The sequence below is a fragment of the Balaenoptera musculus genome, chromosome 6 (assembly GCF_009873245.2).
Source record: "Balaenoptera musculus isolate JJ_BM4_2016_0621 chromosome 6, mBalMus1.pri.v3, whole genome shotgun sequence".
NCBI classification, from domain to species: Eukaryota; Metazoa; Chordata; class Mammalia; order Artiodactyla; family Balaenopteridae; genus Balaenoptera; species Balaenoptera musculus.
Window position 1 is genome coordinate 27,510,788 of NC_045790.1, and position 10,276 is coordinate 27,521,063.

Below are 10,276 nucleotides of genomic sequence, written 5' to 3' on the forward strand. Positions count from 1 at the left end.
CACATTTTAACTGAGCAAGTCTATCATTTTGGCTTTTGTGCCAAAGAAATAATCACACATATATGCAAAAGATGTATGGGCAATGATGTTTGCTATATATTATTTATAAAAGTGAAAATTGGAAACAAACTGAACATCAATAACAAAAAGATTGATTAAATAAACATGATATACCCCTACAATGCAGCTAAGGAAAAGAATGATTTAGCCTGACCAGACAACTGGATCAGGAGACAACTTGTACAAAAACAAGTTGTAAATAAGTAGTAACCACGCTTTTTGAAAAATGCAGTTAGCTGTAACATAAAGTCTAGAATTCAGCATCAGTTAATACTGGTTTTATATGGAAGATGGGATGGAGGATAGAGGTAAATTCCATTATCCAGCATGTATTTATAATTTTAAAATAAACATTTAAATATACTTACATTAAAAAATAAACAGGAACAACTCAAGTGTTTAAAAAATAACAAGGCTTATTTAATAGCCTTGCTCAGCACATAATGTAAGGGTGATAAAATATCACGTTGCAAAGCTTATTGCCACACTAATAAATGTAGTTGGGTTGACCATCTACTATACTGTCACACTTAGCTTTCACAGTATGAGTTCAAGGATATTTATCTAGAAAGCTGCACTTAACAAAAAAGGGTATTTGATTATTAATAAACCAATTGCATTTTTTATGGATAATACGTTTTTTTGTCCTTCCCAAAGAGTCCACATGACAGAGTAGGGTTCATTTTTGCAAAGATGGAAAATTCAGTCTAATTAAGGGGACACACCTGAAGCAGGAGACAGATGGGCCCCAAGCTGAACAGTTTATCCCCTGTGGACAGAAACTCCACAATGGAGGATTATGGAGGAGGCTGGGATGATGGATGGAGGCTGGGATCTGCGCAGATAAGAGATAAAAGACCACATATTCCTCATTCTCAAAGTCAAGGAGACCTCCCTGACTACACACAGCGCAGAAAGGCTCCTTGGAGGTCAAAAAGGGAGGGGGCGCCACCCCACAGTAAGTGATGCCAACCTACCCATAGGCCTTTTCGTTAGAACCCATCTTGGCTAAGAGATGCCGCATGGGAGGACCCTGAGATATACCATATACGGACTCAGAACCAGGCAAAGCAAGATGATTGGCCAAAGGAAACCCGGAAGAAATGCCCCATAAAAGTGATTCAAACTACCGGGAGGGCGTGACTCTATCTGAGGCCGCCCGTGTGTCTCTCCACATATATGTACTGTTTTTCCTCCTAATAAACACTTTCCTTGTTTCACTACTTTCCGTCTCTATGTGGAAATTCATTTCTGCACAGCTGACAGGCCAGGGCCTTGTCACTGGCCACTGGTCCCTGGTGGTCAGGTAACTAGGATTCAGTGCTCTCACTGCCACTGCCACTGCCCGACTTCAATCTCTGGCTGAAACCGAAATCCTGCTTAAAAGCCTCTGCAGGCCGAGGCCACCTGAGGTCATATTCATGACCACCGGGAACTGACCAACGTAGAAGACTCCTTTCCCAGCTGAGGTAAACCCAGACTCCTTTCACGCTGGCCCGGGGCCTGGAGGGTGTGGGTGCGGTGGCAGGAGCTAACCTCACGGGAGACGTGCCTAGATCCCGGCTGCGTCTGTCCCCCAAGACTCAGGCATCGGAGCACGCCAGCAGACCCGTCCTGGGCGGCTGAGGACGCGCCCAAACCCGCGCCGCCAGAGCCGCTCTGGCAGAGCTGCGCCGGAAGACGCCTCCAGCCAAGCAAGGCAGGAGGACGCGTCCAGACGCAGGACTGCGGAGGATTCCCCAAGTGAGGTGGAGCTAGGCCGGAGGACGTGCCAAGGGAGCCGCGTCGGTGGCGGCGGGGCCTGGGGAGCAGCGAGGAGAGCTCTTTAGCGCCCGCTGAACTGTGCCCGCCGCCCCCTCCGCTGGCCCCGAGCCCAGTCCACACCCACAGCACGCACTCTGAGGAGGCTGAGCTGCCCGGGGAAGGGGGTTCCCAGGCGTGGGCGGGGACGAAAGCTTCCTAGGAAAGCTGCTGAACCTCTATGCCTGTGTTCACTTAAATTGCGCTAACTTCTTGATGGCTGTATTCCTTTTTTCACCGTATGAATAAGACCAAACTTTAACAATCATTGTCATAGAAAAAATGATTGATGTGAAATAATATTGACCAGATACGTGCTCAATATATGTAATTTAGTTAAAAGATGTTCCTATAATATTATGCTCATATGTGCCTAATTTGGTTAAAAAAAAAAACAACAACAGGATGCTCACTAAGGCTGCAGTAGGGTCACCTCTGAGAAATGAGTGCTTTTCTTGATAATCATTTTCTTATTTTGCATTGTGTGTATTTTCGTACATTATGCATTTTTGAAATTTGCTCTTTTCCCTTTCCTGAGATAAATTCTGTTGGTCACAGATACTTTCTTTTATGGTACTGTTGTGCTTAATGTTCAAGTGTCTTATTTGCCTTATTCCCCAAAGATATTTGTATCTTGACTACTTTTGGCAACTTAGAGTTTTAACAGGGCATTGAGGGAAAGAGAATGCCTATCCTTTTCTTTGTATTACAAAAAATTTGAAAAACAGTGATGGAATAAAAGCTATGTCTTAAGGCAGGACAAGAAATTTTAAGCATACATATTCCTTCCCCCTATTAGGCCAGCCCTAAAGTGCTGTATGCATCTGCATTATACATTAACCAGACCTCCTCAAAGGCGGGAATGCCTGCTCCACCATAAAGATCAATGTTTTCTTTTTCTCCTTCTGATACCAGTAACATAACTTCTTAGAAGATTAATTTTTCCTTTCCTAATCCTGTAAGGGGTCATAGTGACCTACTTCTCCCCTTGTACGTGCAGGTCTGGACTATGTATCTTTAGTGAACTTTCTGTAAAATATCAGTGTGTCATTTTGATGTACCATCCTTTGTCTCAAAAATGTATATGACTATGACTTTGACTTCTAACAGGTGGAATAGTCCTCAGTTTTCTGAAAGACTGTTTCCAGGTCTGTAATCCACAGGTTGGCTTGAATAAAATTCTTTTTCCTTTAGATCAGCTATTAATTTTTCCTAGACAACAGAAAAGTAGAAAATGGTAAAATGAGTATCCATAAATAGCTATGCCCTCCATCAACTTAAGAAACCTAACCTTTTGCTGTATTTGCTTTAATTAGTTTTTGCTCAAATTTTATAAAATGAACTAACAAGATGACTTCAGTGCTAACCGTGTTATTATGCATGCCTTTACAAAATCAATACATTTCCAGTCAATCAATATAATTCCATGTAACAACTGAGTAACTAATATTCGCTGACATTATTATGCTCAATTCCTAATTGCCATTCCACATTCAAATTTCCCAAATTGTTCCCAGCGTCTTTGGCAACTGTTGTTTTCCCCTTCGGAGTGTGATGGAAGACCATGCGATGTAGTATTTGGCAGTAAAGTTCAAATTAACCCATAACGCCTGGGGTCTCTGAGAGAACCTGGGCAGAAGGGAACATATAGCACACCTTGCAACAGTCTAATACAGAAGAAACGCTGCAAAGAAATGGCAAGGCACAGAGACTTATGGGAAATGTAGTCTTGAATCTGGTTGGGTCACCGTGCAGCCCTCTGGGTAGTGTCTAGGCTACATTTGCGCGTGTGCAGGGCCAGCTGCGCGTTCCTGTTTCCGCACTTTCATCCCTGGTCGATAGTTGGTGCTGAGTCCTTGATTGTCCTCCTGTAGAGTGGATTTAGGGGGATGGAGACTCCGCGCCGCATGGGAACTTCTGGAGAGGAGTGGGCTTGTGACCCAGAGAGCGGGAGCAGAAAGTCCCGGGGGCCCCCAGGTTCAACCCCGTGTTAGACTCAGATGCGGCTGAGCCCTTATCAGAAGCAAGTGCTTGATGCAGGCCGGAGTGTACGGGGATCGTTTGCCTGGCCCCACCTGCAGCCGGACCGGAGAAAAGCCCCCGCGGCGGCCTTGGTAGGGAGCGTGGTGCTTGTTTGTTCATAATGCGGATGGTGAGCGTGCCAGAAAGCGCAGGCGGTGGGTCTGCGGTGGAGCCCGAGCTCTGGAGCCAGACAGACCCAGGTAAATTCCAGCTCTGTCACCTTTAAGCAGGGGCTACAGAAGGAACCTGGATAAGAAGCAAGTTTCTCATCTGTCAGTAAGGACATTAATAATGACTGCTTCATGGCATTGTTTTAAAACTCAGATAAGTCATCACCTGTAAATCAGGTAGGCTAGTGCAGAGTACTAAGCCCTGAGTACGTGACAACTGCTGTTATATTTAGAAGACACTTCATTCTTTTTATTGGTTGGCGTATGTATAAACCTCAACCATTCTGTGAGGTCTGTATAACCATCTGCATTAAAAATAACCGAAGCTCAGGTTAGTGGACTGATGGCTCAGGTCACAAGCTAGCAATGAGGGAGTCTGGATTCAAGAGCAGGTGTGCTTTACTTCCAATCTCAGGCTTTGTCTAAATATCACATCTGCCAGAAATCAGCATTGCAGCCTTCACAGGACCTAACAGAGTAACTTGTCCCCAAATCTCCAGGGATATAGTAGTAAGTGAATGTAGATGGAATCCTACCATATGTCAAATGTACTCTGAGATTTCTGTTGTCTCCTCAGATCCTTTGAGTCAGACAGAGCCTCCTATCCCCTCATGCACTTCAGGCTGTGTTTTCAGTCTAAGATTATAATGAATTCCAAGAGAGTCAGCTTTCTGGCCTTAAAATTGTGGTCTAGGACTAGATTCCAGCTCCTGGGAAATTCATTTTAGAGCACAGCAGCTCTTGTGAAGTAGGAAGCAGGGGGACTCTGGTAAAGGAGTCTTACCTGGAAGAGAGCACCCCCTGACCTCGACATCTCTCCAGAGCTACAGAGTGGAGGCAGAAGAGCCCAGGAGCAGGTCTGCACAAGATCAAGAAGTAGTTCTTGATCCTTCTGCCAGGAATGAGCCAGACTTGGTAATGCCACCACATTCAGAAGCCACCACATGGTGTGACAGTTGGGAGTTTGGGCCAGTCTTGAAAAGAGCAAGGTGAGCTGGGATGGCCCAGGGGCAGGCTGCTCAGGAAAGGCCACTTTGTTGGAGAGCTAGTGAGGTTGAGGTCTGGGAGTAAAGGATAACCAGGCAGAGGGAGGAAATGCTGTCTCCACTCTCCCTAAATTGCCCTTTTACAGATGCTGCTGTCACACATGTGACACTATCCTGACTTCACAGAGTCCCACAGTGATGGTTCCTGAAACGTTTCTATGGTCATCTACCTCTGACTCATTTAAAACTTTAAAGAAATTAGACCTGAGAGTGTCAGTGAATTGTCCAGGGCCAATTATTGTGACAGATCCAGGAGTCAAAGACAGTGCCATTCACTCTGTCTCCAGTCCATGTTTCAGTAGTTTGTTCCTTTCTATTGATGAGTAGTCATCTGTTGTGTGGCTATTCCACAGTTTATTTACCCATTCACCAGTTGATGCATATTTGGGTTATTTCCAGCCATAAATATTCATATACAGGTTTCTTTGTGTGAGCATATGTCTTCAGTCTCTTGGGTTAATGTGAAGGAATGAGTGGATTTCCTGGGTCTCATAATAATTATATGTCTAATGTCGTAAGAAAATGTCAAATTGTTTTCCAAAGTGGCTGTCCTAGTTTGCATTCCCATCAGCAATGTGTCAGGGTCCTGGTTACTCTGTATCTTCACCAGCATTTAACAATATCAGGTTTTTTATTTGAGCCATTATTTTAGGTTTGTAATGGTATTTCATTTTAGTTTTAATTTGAATTTTTCTAATGCCTAATAATAAGCATGTTTTTGTTCGTTATCCATTACTCTTTGGTGAAGGTGCCTATTTGATTGGAGACTTACATATGTTCTATAAAAAATATTTCCTCAGATACATGATTTGTAGATATTCTCTCTCAGTTTTATTTTTTTTCATATTCTTAACAGTATTTTTCAAAGAGCAGAGGTTTTAAATTTATCAATTTTTCATAACTTTTTCAGTTTATTTTATGAATGTATTAGTCTGTGTGGGCTGCTATAACAGAATATCACACATTGGGTGGCTTAAACAACAGAAATATTTTATCTTATAACTCTGGAGGTTGGAAGTCCAAGATCAGGATGTCATCAGTGTTGGTTCCTGGTGAACCAACTCTTCCAGGCTCACAGAAGGCCACCTTATTGCTCTGTTCTCACATGGCCTTTCCTCTGTACACACACAGAAAGAGAGAGATCTGTGGTGTCTCTTCCTCTTCTTATAAAGACATTGGTCCTATCAGATTAGGGCCCCACCTATTTTAACTTCATTTAACCTTAATTACCTCCTTAAAGACCCTATCTCCAAATACAGTCACATTGGGGGTTAAGGCTTCAACATATGAATTTTGGGGGACACAATTCAGTAAATAACAAAGATGTATGCTTTTTTGTCCTATCTAAGAAATATTTGCCTAATATGGCCAAAAGCATTTTACCTTTTTATTCCCCTTATATATGTTTGAAAATTATAGCACCATTTGTTGGGAAATATGTACTTTGTTCATTGGATTGCCATGGTACCTCTGCTGGAAATCTTTTGAGTATAAATATGAGCTCCTGAAATACAGCTCTGGTTCTGAGTATTCCTTCCAGGGCTTACATGCATCTATTCATTGATTCCCCCATTACCCCAGCAGAGGACTCCGGCAGAGGATGTGTGTAACCTAGAGAGTGCTCAGGTGTATAAGCCATTGGTGTATAAGAAATGATTATAGGAACCCTATTTATAATGACTTTATCTTTAAAAAGACACTAAGCTTTGGAATTCCTCTGGTGGTCCAGTGGTAAAGAATCCGCCTTCCAATGCAAGGGACATGGATTCAATCCCTGGCTGGGGAACTAAGATCCCACATGCCGCGGGGCAACTAAGCCTGTGCACCACAACTACTGAGCTCACACACCTCAACTAGAGGGCCCACGTGCCGCAAACTACAGAGCCCACTTGCCCTGGAGCTTGCACACCACAACTAGAGAGAGAAAACCCAGAGGCCGCAACTAGAGAGAAGCCCACGTGCCACAACTAGAAAGAAGTCTGCAAGCCACAATGAAAGATCCCACATGCTTCAGGGAAGATCCCCCGTGCTGCAACTAACACATGGCGCAGCCAAAAAATAAAATAAAATAAATAAATAAAATGTTTTTTTAAAAAGGCACTAAGCTTTCTTGATAGTATATTAACTGAGAGTATAAGTACATATTTTAGAAATACATACAAATGAATTAGGGCATGAAAATAATATTTGTGCTAATTGTGTGATGCCCCCAAAGTATAAGACAAAATTAAGGCTGTAATAATTTATAATTTTATTTATTATTTTACAATATTTTGCTTTAAACTCTCAGCAGTAAACATCACAAGAGTTTTCAAAAGTATTTTCTATGTTACCTGTTTCTAAACCCTTCAGATTAATCAGAAATGTGCTATTACAGGCATGAGTGTCATTCAAGGATGTGACTGTGGATTTAACCCAGGAGTGGAAACACCTGGGCCCTGCTCAGAGTATCCTGTACAGAGATGTGATACTGGAGAACTACAGCCACCTCCTCTCAGTGGGTGAGCAGACCTTACCATGTGAATGCCTCAAGAATGCAATCCTGTTTATTCTCTTGTTCTTAACTGCTACTTTTATCATATGTGTCATATCCTGTTGTTTCTTTTGATTGACTCTTCTCCTGGTTAAGGGTCATATGTGCCTTCTTTTCATACTTCATAATTTTTTATTGGTTGCTAGTTATGGATTTTAATTTATCGGATGCTGTATTTCTTGGTATTTTAAAATATCTGGGGACTTTCTCTGGAATAAAGTTAAGTTATTTGGAATTAGTTTTATCCTTTCAAGATCTAAAGCTTTGTTCTCTTGGATTCAGAGCACTTTATAGTCTAGGGCTGACTTTACTCCTGTACTAAGGCAGATCTTTCAGGTTATTCTACTCAGTTCTCCATGAATTAAGATATATTTCTACTCTGGCTGGTAGGATAACAAGCTTCCCATCTCTGTCTGTGCTTTGGTGATTTATCATCCTACTCCTTCCCAGAGATTCTTTCCCCAGTCTCAGATAGTTTCCTTACATGCATGCACAAGTCTCTACTCAGCCAAAGACTCAAGGAGATCTTTCTGCAGATTTCTACAGCTCTTCCTTACTACAGCTCTTTCCCCTCCAGTATTTTGTCTTGCAGATTCTAGTTGCCTTGGCATTCCTAAATTACTAACTCTGTCTCCTCAACTTACGGAGAGTGTCAGGCTCTCTTTGGTTTCCCTTACTGTGTTGTGGCATAGAAATTTTCTATACTGTGGCAATAATGGGACTCACCTAATTTGTTTCCTTTTTCTGAAGAATTCCTGTCCTGCACTGCCTATTGTTCCATTTTGTATGACTTTCTACTTGTTTGACGTGAGGAGGTAAAGTGATAGTCCCCATGAAGTCCCTTGTATAAAACCCCACACATGGACTATTTTTAGAATTTAATTATTTAGTCCTAAGATTCAGGGATTTAAGAAGATTCATTCCTTCTGTCACCTCCTCAAAAAGGTCAAATGAGCACCTTCACTGTACAGTTCCTGAAGCTGTACCTTCCTTTATATTCAGAAGTATTGAAGCCCATGTAGCTGATCCAAATTATAAATTCTTTTCCACTTATAGAGTATTGCTTTAGAAAACCAGATGTGACCTTCAAGTTGGAGGAAGGAGAAGATCCATGGTTATTAGAGGAAGACTGTCTAATAGGAGCTACTCAGGTGAGTTACTGAGTACTAGAAGAAGGTATCCAGGGAAAAGTAAATCCAAAGTGATCAGTTATAGGTAGGAATTTTAATTTTAATTTTATTTATTTATTGGCCATGCCACATGGCTTGCAAGATCTTAGTTCCCCAACCAGGGATGAAACCTGCACCCTTGGCAGTGAAAGCGTGGAGTCCTAACCCTGGAACACCAGGGAATTCCCTAGGTGGGAATTTTTAGAGGCCTGTGTCTTTGGTAGTTTACAAAGAATAGATCCAGTGCAATGTGGAAGATGAAGGTATAACATAACCAATGCAATACTAGCATACTGATTTTCTGATCTTTAAAGGCTGGGAGTCCAAGTGTATCATTTACAACTGACAAACCAAGTGATAGGATTTTTATTTAATTGTAAAATGATAAACACTAAGAAATATTAGAAAAGGCACTAAAATTGGGCATTAAAGGATGGTTAAGGAGAGAGAAAAAACACTGATTTCATCATTGGTTCTATAATATGGAATTACTAGTTACTGTCTAAGTAAGTAGAAGATTAAAAAATACATAAGTTTATAAAAGTACCTACTAGAGCAAAAACACAATCTTCCTAATTTTTAGAAGAAAAATTAACAGAGCCATGAAAACAGAACTATTTACTAAAAAGACTTTTTTATAACATAACTGAACATAAACTAAAACAAATATATCTGCCACTCAACTTACTTAACGTAGTTAAGTTACCTATTAAATAAGTGCTATCAGATTGTACCAAAGAGTTATACCTAAAAAATAATGTAGAAAGTTTGAAATATAAAACAGTAAATTTAATAAGCCAATAAATGTACAAATAAATCAAGGTTCATTTACCTGGCTGCTAAAGTTCGAATTTAGGCAAAATAGTATGAAATCAGAAAAAGGGCACTTGAATGATGTTTTTTAAAGACCATTTTAAAAGGACAATAAATGTTTTGATTATCTGTGCATGAAATAAGTTATCAGGATCCATAAAACAACAATTGTAAGAGATATAACGTAAAAGAGAAACATATTAGATATAGTAGATCTTAATATACCTTTCTGGTTTTATACCAGATATAGTGGAGAACAAATGAAGTTCTAGAACAAGGGTTGGCAAACTACAGTCCTTGAGCCAAATGCAACCTGACACTTCTTTTTCTAAATTAAATTTTTTGGAACTCAGCCACTCTAGTTCTTTTACATATTGTCAGCACTGTCTTCATACTACAAAGGTGTAGTTGACTAGTGACAAGGACCATATGGCTTGCAAAGCCTAAAATATTTATTATCTTGCCTTTTACGAAAAAACGTTTGCCAGTCCATACTCTAGAACAATGGTATTCAACAGAGGATGATTTTACCCACCATAGGACATTTAACAATGTCTAGTGACATTTTTAGTCGTCACAACTAAGGGGAAGATACTACTTTTATCTCATGGAGAGGCTGGGGATGCTGCTAAACATCCTGTAATGCACAGGACAACCGTCACC

General features: G+C 41.0%; 1 long non-coding RNA gene across 1 annotated transcript; it reads left to right on the forward strand.

The window, feature by feature from the left end:
• The first annotated feature begins 3,683 nt into the window (after positions 1-3,683).
• Positions 3,684-8,771, forward strand: LOC118897231. The gene is made up of 3 exons (XR_005020378.1): positions 3,684-4,082; positions 7,476-7,599; positions 8,688-8,771. It is a non-coding gene; the product is annotated as an uncharacterized LOC118897231 (long non-coding RNA).
• The last annotated feature ends 1,505 nt before the right edge of the window (positions 8,772-10,276 follow it).